Here is an 8631-nt window from a genome sequence, read left to right as displayed (position 1 = left end):
TAACGAAAAACGTGAAGTGCAAAACGTGCAAATCATAAAAAGAAAAGAATAAGGCCCTAGCCAGAAGGCCGGGGGGGGGGTGTGAAAAATTGTCCTACCCCATCCAAAAGGACAGGGTAAGGACGTGAAGCGCTAACCTAAAGGGAAGTGCGCAGTGCAAGTGCCATTCGTGCAAGGTGACTTGGGATCACCCGTGCATGTCCGGCACCCCCGAGTTTCCCCGGGGGCACAGTGCAGCCTCGGACTCCAGGCAGCCAGCCAGTCAGCGTCCGACCAAGTGTTTCTCCGTCTCACCAGCAGGTACTTTCCAGCCCCCGGCATGGGAATGGGTACTCCACTGGGCTTTTCGAAAGACTCCCTTAGGGGCTGCACCCCCCTCGGAAGAGCAATCTACTCAGTCCCAGTGTTTCTCCGCTCCCAGGGTTAAGATACTCGGCTGAGCTTTTCGCGGTCTCCCCATCAGAGGCTACGAACCTCTGGAACAGGAGCCATCTACTCAGTCCCAGCCTTTCTCCGCTCCCTGGGAATGGATACTAGACTGAGCCTTTCGCTGTCTCATCCTTCGGGGGCTACGAACCCCGTCAAGAGAGTCAAACTACTAAGCCCAGTGTTTCTCCCCCCCTCCTACCAGTGGGTTTACGGAGCCTCCTACCACTGGCAGAGGTGAAGATACTTAGTGAGACTTTTCACTACTCCCGGGAAAAAACAGAGGGGTCCCACACCCTCCGCCCATCAGAGCAGCTACTCAGTCTCACCTTTCTCTATTCTCTGCCAGAGGCCAGTCCATACCAACTGATAAGAACAGATACTACACTTGATCTTAGCCAAAAGGCCGAGAAGCGATACTAGCCATTCTTGCAATAATACACCAAAAGCAGGAATGTCCACGTGGGCGTTTACTAGCCGCTTGGTCTCTCCTACAGCATTGAATGTAAACACCATTGCATTCCTCATTAAATTAACTTTTTTTTCTGCCAAAAAATATGTAATACAGTATATATTTAAAGAACACACTGTATTCTTAAAAATAATATTTTACATATGTATACCTTCATTCCTATAACATTACATTTTAAGGAGTATATATTAAATATATCTGATAAATAACCACCTCAGATTTTACCCATGCTTGTAACCCAGCCCATTATGGTAATTGTGTTTACATGTGATGTGACTGGTAATCAGAAGTGTGTGTATGGTGGCACAATCATTTTCTTGCGATAGTTTGGACAGGAGGAGATCGATTGTCGCAAGTGAAATTGTATAGGTGTGTACGCGCATATCAGCTGTAGTTTGTAGATGTTTAATTGGGCGTAGGGTCGTTCAAACGCTCAAATGAAAACCTAGTTGTATTTGTTTGTACCCACCTCTAGTCACTAATCTTTAACACTCGTTCACAGATTGCATAATAATGATTATCTTACTCTACTTAAGTCTTCTGACACCAGCAAACCTTTCCACAGTCTCGTCCTTTTATGCAGTATGCCATGCCAACCCCCATCTCCACCATCAAAACCAAAAAGGTCAATGCTGTCATTTGCATATTGACCTACATTTTTTGCCTTTTGCTAATTGTCTGCTTGAACATACATCTGTGATCTGACTGTGGTTTTGCTCTCTTATGTACTGTATTATATTATATAATGATTACTCGTAATTATGCACTGGTCACCCCAGTCTCTGCCCCCATCTCTCAGACATGCCCCTTCCTTGCTCTGCCCTCTCTGCTGCTTCTTTGCCTCACACGGCTCAAAAAAATCTGACTCCATCCCGACTGCCCTTCTTCGCATTGTCTCATCCCCCTACCTCTGCTCCCATACATACTCTGGTGGGTGATCCTCATCTTCCAGCTCTGCCTTCATTGCAGTAGGAGCCATTGGGGTACGCATGCAGGCTTCCACTGCGCACGCCTTGTGGAGACAGGGCGGCGTTACACAACTCTATAGATGTTTAACCACCAATAAATTAAGTTTTTTAAAAATGGCGTGCCTTATCCTGTGCTTATTTTTAATTTTCAAATATATGATATCTAAAATAATAATACAGTAATAATAATAATAATCTAATATTGATGCTGTAATAAAAAGATTACATTTATATTGGCTCCTTATTCAAATAAGTTGTTTGTATTGGCTGATAAAAAATAAGAGAATGATCGATGTTTCCATAACTACTAAGTCAATGTTGTCTCTAATTCGTTCTCATCTTTAATTTTTTCAGTGTGACGTAGAGTTTGCACAGCTGTGTAACAATTAGGATTTAAGAACCGGTGCTTTGAAGCAATGTGGTTTGTTGCCTTTAGAAAACCGTTTACAAACCATAAAACTTCTATAAACAATACATTTATAAATCTCCCTGATATGTCACTTTAAAGTCCACTCTATACGTTACAGTTGCACTTTTTTCAATAGCCAATAACAAGATGTTATCAGTGAATTTAGTATGAGGCACTATTGAAATCTTTTGTTAAACCAGCCGGTTATGTATAATGTGTCCAAGTATAAAAGGAAAATACGGTGTCTGTAAAGCAGGGAATATCCACTTATTGTAACAACCCCCCCCCCCCCCTTTAAATAATATTTATAATAAGTTACATATGTGCTGCTGCCAGTTTTGCTTTTATATTGTTAATGGCACTAGTTTTTTCATCACAATCATAGAATCCAGAGGTGAAATGATAATGAAGCAGCTGTCTCTGGCGTCCATAAATATTTGGATAGAAGAGATGTGCAACAGGCAAAACAATATCCCTGATATAGAATGTGCGGTTTTCTTTCCAGTGGGGGTATTGATAGTCTCCACTGGCATTTGTCACAATGGGACTCATCAGTTGACCACTCATGGGGGTCACAAATTGTGTTGCCACCCACCCATTGCTCCTGTCATCTGGGGAACAATTCTAGACTTACTCAGTCATTTTTTTTACATGGAGCAACTCTGTTAGAATATATATTTGATCATTTATTTCAATAAAATATAATGAAGAAATTGACTGTGGTTTATCCACTTTATGTGATTGTTCTATTGTTCTATTACAATAGTGCATTAAATGTTGGGGCTTACCTTATGTCAATTATTGCTGGCAATTACTTAAAAAAACCGCCATGAAACTACACAAATAACTACCGTACTGTTGCCAGGAACTCCAGGCTGGCAAGCCTAGTGAGCGTCTCTCAGACAGTGCTGGCACCCGCATGATCCCCTCTTCGCCAGAGAACGGATCATGCGGGCGCCAGCGGAGAGGCGCTCCATCTGTGTGAGACGCAGGAGCGTCTGAGATGCTCCTGCATCTGAGTATCTACTGCGGCAGGGTACATCAACCCTACCGACAGGGTTTGGGGTTCAGTAGCCCGTGCGTCTCCTGCACAAAGAGGGGGTGCGGACGCAAGTGCGTCTCATGCACAATAAAGGAGGCATTTGCCAGTGCTCCATGTTACATACTGGCAAATGCCTCCATTTGATACCCCCACTATCCACGCCAGCCCAAAGTGTGGCGAGCGGATGCTGTAGCGTCCTCCCAACCTTTTCATACCCCACTATTCACGTCGGCGTGGAGTTGATTTTATAAAGTGTGGCAAGCGCAGCGAGGACCGCGAGGGGATGCGGATTACTTCACATGTGTTCCGCTGCACTCGCCACACTTTATAAAATAAACTCCATGCCGACGTGGATAGTGGGGGTATGAAAAGGTCGGGAGGACGCCTACAGCTGCGCTCACCACGCTTTAGGCTGGCATGGATGGTGGGGGTGTTTCAGGAACACATTCCCACCTGCCATCATACATCTGAGACAGTAAGGACAACATGTGTTAACTGGTAACTGATTTTTAGTTAAGAGTAAGAAGAGGAATAAAGGAACTTATCAAATTCCAATACTATGAAAATGATGAAGAATAAAGTAAAAAAATTGAAAAGGTCATTCTTCAGAAACAGCATTGGCAGAAACAGCATCAGAAGTGGATGCATTTGTCTCTGCCTCTGTGCCGTCGCCTTTCTCAGCCTGGGGGAGCAGGGTTAACGCATGGAGGATTCGTTCAAACACATTTTCACAGTCTTTCTCCATATGAACTCGGAGTCGAGCTGATGGCGCGCAGTGTCCCTTTGCCGTTTATTGTGCCACTTGCAGGATCCCCAAAGCCACTCGATGTTCTGGGTGTGAACCCCAGTCTCCGGATACAAGAAGTTGTACCAGTTGTTCACCCGAGCGTGGTGGTACCCTGCCAGCTTCAGCTGCTCTGTGTTGTAGGCAATCCGAATAGATGGTCATCCCCGGTTCGATGTGCCTCTCGATGGCGGCCATCAGCGTGCTGGCATCACATATTTCGACAGCTGTGATGAAGCACTCTCCGGTCTCCCTAGAAATGCATCCAAAGAGCCACTGTTGGGGCAGCATACAACCAACATAGCTCTTCCTTTAGATGAATAGGCTCTCATCCACCTCAACGATCTTGCCTGACATGAGGTCAACAGTGCAGGCCTCCCGCATCAAATTATTGTACTGGACTGTCATTTTTTATGAGATCGACAGATTCCACTCACAAAAGCTGATGCTGGTCAGCTCCTCTGTCCAACAAAACACGAATCTGATGAGTGTGACAAAGGTCAGATGGCACCCACGGAACTAATGTGCAGCCCTAACACTGACCTTTTTTCCGCAGCTTCTGATGTGGCAGCGCCACATCTGCTCCCTTACATTTAGCCTCACAGGGTGGCCATTTATGACAGGTCTTGGTGTCAGGCAGGAATTTGTGACTACTACTACGCTGGTCGCGGGAACACAGCACACTACTTCTGACTGACTACGCTGGTCAACGCCGATTCTGAAAGGGACCCTACACTAACTACGTAGCTGCTGCCGTGAAACTACACAAGTACCTTTTGTTCTTCAGTTACTGTTATGTTTAGTTCTGTGTTCCCTGTATTGTTTCTTATGTGTGCTATATGTACGGCGCTGCGTACCACTTGTGGCAAATTATAAATAAAAATGTAATAATAATAATAATAACCTAGGAAATTGCATGAAGCTATATTCTTCTTGACCAATATCTGTCTTAAAAGTAGTATAAAAGGAAATAGATCTAAAAGCAACACATTTAGAAATATACAATATTTCATTTAGCAGCTGCAGAGAAATGGTCAGACGTTCTAGACCCTAATAGTTAGGGGCTGCCCGGTAGCCTTTGAAGAGTGATATATGACTTCACATCAAGTGAACCTGTGAATGGATCTGCAAAGGGCACATCTGACTTGACTTTCCAGCTTCTCCTGCAGATGGCAGATATGGAAGACTTGCTGTACTGCAATTTGCAAGCCCTTGATTTCTATCTGGAGTCACTAAACTCTGGTGTAGAGCTGTAGTACTTCCTGATGGATGATTTCTACTTTCCCAGCCCCCAAAGGTAGTATCACACAGAGAGCTCCGTATGATCAACTGAGTTCAAAGGCTGCTTATTTTGCTATGTTTTTATTTGGGAAGGGAAGTGGCAACATTTAGTTAGGGGAATACCGACAGCTAAGTGACTCCCTGTTCTGCAGCATTGGCCAATCATATGCGTGAAAACTTCAAATTTCTCTAAAAAATTATAATTACCTCGCTCCTCGATGTATTTTTTATCAGGTAACCTATTCAGTGTGATCATTGCTCCCATTGACATAGCTTCATATCCTACTGTTACTATTTAACAACATTTGTGCCACAAAGAATGTTAGTTGCCTATACATTGTGGCACTGTGCATGCGTACAACACTTGTGTATATATTTTGACCTGCATGTACCGTAGCTTGCACTGGTGACTCCTGCTACAGTAGGAGAACTTTTAAGTACAATCCTGCAAAACCCGCAGCAAATACCACGGCCTTCAGAGATGTGTGTGATTTTGACCTATACTGTATGTATATTGCGGCTACTATATTACCAGTTATTTATATAGGCATGCCGGCCTGTCATTATACTGGCATCGGAATCCCGACCCCCCCGAGGAAGATTAGCCCCTGTCAGTCGGGATCCAGATGTCAGTATACTCTCTAGTGTTCACTCTAGGATGGAGACCAGGCAGGGCGCCGGGGGGCGGACCGGGCCACAGCTGGGGGCGGTCCCGGGCCGCCGGCGTCATGAAAGGGGCGTGCCCGGGCCGCCGGCGTCATCAAAGGGGCGTGCCTGGCCCCCTGGCATCATCAAAGGGGCGTGCGCGGGCCGCCGGCGTCGTCAAAGGGGGTGGGACCGGCCCCTCCAAAGCCACTATGCTGCTGGGGAAGCGCCGGGCATCGCCGTCTACGGTGACGCTGGGCTTCCCCATGAGGCTGTTTTAGCGGGGCGCTGCGAGAGGGGCAGGGTGCATTTTGCCCTTTAAAAATCGGGCAGGGCGCAGCGCCCCGCTAAAACAACCTAGCGGGAACACTACTCTCCATTGGAATCCTGACTGTCGGGCCATTATCCGGCACACATTTATATAGCGCGCACATATTCCACTGCTCTTTACTGAGAATATTTAAACGTGCACATCAGTCCCTGCCCCTGTGGAGCTTACAATCTATATTCCCTAGCATTTATACATACACACACACATTCATTCTATTTTTGGATTGTGGGAGGAATCCAAAGTACCCAGGGAAAATTCAAGCGAGTACAGGGAGAATATACAAACTGCACAGTCCGGGTCATGGTGGGAATCGAACCCATGTGGAATGCAGTGGGAGAGACCAGCCCCTACTGAAAAAGTTATGTAAATGGTGCATGTACAGCTTCAGACACAAACTGCAATGGACTACCATTTGCATCTATGAGTAGTGTGTCTTTTGTGGTAAACAGCAAATGATTCAGGCAATCAGCTGGATAAAGGGCAAAGATGCAGTGGCTGAGACAGCTGAAGTGTGCTGTGAGATTAGGTGGCTTCTCCGTGGCTTGGCGGCACCAACATGCATAGTGGGATGCACTAACATCCGCCGCCCCACATTGCCTGCATTCACCGGCTACCGCATTGTTAATAATCGCATAATCACTAATATATGTAGTTATTAATGCAAAGGACATCTTTAAGAGCTGTCTTTTGCTAAGCGGTCCCGGGCAAGCCCAGAGTGACAGCGCCAGCCGCGGGGCATGCTGGGACCGATCCATGACAGATCCCTCAAACATCGTGGCAGAGAGAAGCCCATAGGGGTTTCTTCGTGCTCGCCCCCCTGTCAGAGCACCGGCAGTCAGGATTCCGACCATTGGGATCCCCCCTTTCGGACCGCCATACCACACCCGAGAGAGGGCGATATTTATCGAGCTTTAAAAAGTGATAAAATGGAGAGCAATAAACAGAAAGCCAATCAGCTCCTACCAGTCATGTTACAGGCTGGGTTAGAAAAATGACAGGTAGGAGCTGATTGGCTGGTGGTTTATCACTCTCCACCTTGGCCCAGAGTAACATGAGTAGTGGACAACAACATATTCCTATTGATTTGTTAGAGCCGTAGCTCATACGGCCTGATTCGGAGATGAATGGAAATTGAATGCCTCTTACACACCCGCTCACATGGGGCCACACAGAGGAAAATCCTTTGATGGTCGCTCACCGCTGAATGATTTTTCCTCCCTTCGCAGATACAAGTCAGCCTATAATTACTGTTATCCTGCATGGTGATGGCCGAAATGGGGGCGGACGCTGACATGATGTGATGTCAGCCACCTGCCCCGAGCAGTCATGGGCACGCCTGCATATCTAAGGGTACACCCAGTGTTTCTATGGATGTGCCTGCCATATTTGTGGGAACGCCCATAAAACATTGAGTGGATCTCTGCGACCATCCCCCCCCCACCTGTCCAACATTATGTGAACGCCCTGGCAAGTGTAAACCTCACCGAAGGCATTCGCTCCGGGGTTGTGCACAAGCGCATAATCACTCCCCCACCATCGAAATCAGGGCCGAATTTGCTGCTCACCATGCAGGTCTGAATTGGCCCCATAGTACTAACCAAGCAGCGTATAACTTTCAAAGTGCAGGCTGAAATCTGAAAGGAGCTGATTGGTTTGGCACTTTATCTCTCTCCGCGGTTTGATACATTTTCCCAGAGTCTGATATCTTTTCGGGGGAATAGTTACTGTATAAACTAGTAACCCTACAATTTGCCTGGATGTCTGCTTCATTTCTACTGTGCCTTGCTTTGTTTATGAATGTGGGACAATGATAAGCACCAGTAGCGGCTCTTACTGTTTTGGAGGAGGGGGGCTGCCGCAATGTGTACCCCCCACCGCTGCCACTGTCATTGCCACCGCGCTCCACTGCTGCTGGTCCCCTACACGGGGCCAGTGCATGCACAGTAACTTCATACATACTGTGCATGCACTGGCCCAAGCCTCCGGGGGCTGCCTTTGCAGCAGCCCCCGGAAGCTTGATCGGGTTCCTGCCCATGCGCAGTATGGTCCGCGATACTCCGCATGCGCAGAACCCGTTCCGGGGTCTGCCGCGCATTTGCGCAGAAAGAGGCATCCCGGAGGGAGGGAACACCTCCCGATGGGATGCCTTGAGTGACTGGCAGGTCGGACTTCCAATAGGAAGTCACTGCCAGTCACAGTGAAGCCGGTGCAGTCTCACAGACTGCATCTGGCTTCACTTTACGCAGATACAGTGGCGGATTTTACCTGAGGGG

General features: G+C 47.0%; 1 pseudogene; it reads right to left on the bottom strand.

Annotated features, from left to right (window-relative positions):
* Positions 1 to 708: 708 nt before the first annotated feature.
* LOC146045069 (U2 spliceosomal RNA) lies at positions 709 to 844 on the bottom strand (annotated as a pseudogene).
* Positions 845 to 8631: the final 7787 nt, after the last annotated feature.

This window comes from Crinia signifera, chromosome 1, assembly GCF_055691185.1.
Source record: "Crinia signifera chromosome 1, ASM5569118v1, whole genome shotgun sequence".
Classification (NCBI taxonomy): Eukaryota; Metazoa; Chordata; class Amphibia; order Anura; family Myobatrachidae; genus Crinia; species Crinia signifera.
The sequence above is the reverse complement of the archived record's forward strand: the minus strand, read 5'-3'. Positions and strand labels throughout refer to the sequence as shown.